Below are 1,001 nucleotides of genomic sequence, written 5' to 3'. Positions count from 1 at the left end.
AATAAGGGCATTAGTTCTAAATAAACATCAGGTGCGGATTTTGGAGCTTCTTAATGCCCAAAATGCTCTGCAATGCGTGTTTTTCTGCTTCCGTAGAAGAAATTGCAAACTTCCTTCTCCGAAACGTTGTGCCTTTTAGCTCTACATAATCTAGTGCGATGGCCAAGACGTTTCGCTTTTATATGTAGAGTAGATGCAAACCTATCACGTAATCTTTGTTGCAGAATATTCCCGACGTTAAAAGGGAAACGGTGGTTAATCTTCACGTGTTTCCATAATATCGTCCCGTCATGGCCGGGTTGTTAGGGCGCTCGACTCGCAATCTGCGGGTCGCGGGTTCGAATCCCCGTCACGCCAAACATGCTCGCCCTTTCAGCCGTGGGGGCATTATAATGTGACGGTCAATCCTACTATTCGTTGGTAAAAGAGCAGCCCAAGAGTTGGCGGTGGGTGGTGATGACTAGCTCCCTTCCCTCTAGTCTTACACTGCTAAATTAGGGACGGCTAGCGCAGATAACCCTCGTGTAACTTTGCGCGAAATTCATAACAAACAATCCATAATATGTGAATAATCCTCTGGGCATGATGGATTTAACTTTCTAATTTTACGACAGCGAACTTAACGCCAACGTTTAAAATGTTTACATAATATAAATTAGCGAAACGATCAATGACACAAGGTTTTAGCCAAAGACAGTTTTAAGTCGTTTTATGTTCCAGTATTAATCAGGACGATATGCTTGCATGTTTTGCAGTATAAAAAGAACATATATCAATGTCATTTGCTTCATTTAACATCAGGCCCAGTCTTTATTCATTTAGAGCTTGTTTAAAGTACTCATCTCGCAATGTGTGAGTCGCAGGATCGAATCCCGTCACTGTACATGCTCGCTCTTTCAGCTGTTGTGGCGTTATAATGTTACGGCCAATCCCACTTTTCGTTGGTAAAGAGTAGTTGGCGGTGGGTGGTGTTGACTAGCTGCCTTATCTCTATTCTATCA

Source organism: Limulus polyphemus, unplaced genomic scaffold, assembly GCF_000517525.1.
Source record: "Limulus polyphemus unplaced genomic scaffold, Limulus_polyphemus-2.1.2 Scaffold3705, whole genome shotgun sequence".
NCBI lineage: Eukaryota > Metazoa > Arthropoda > Merostomata > Xiphosura > Limulidae > Limulus > Limulus polyphemus.
This window is presented reverse-complemented; position numbering follows the sequence as displayed.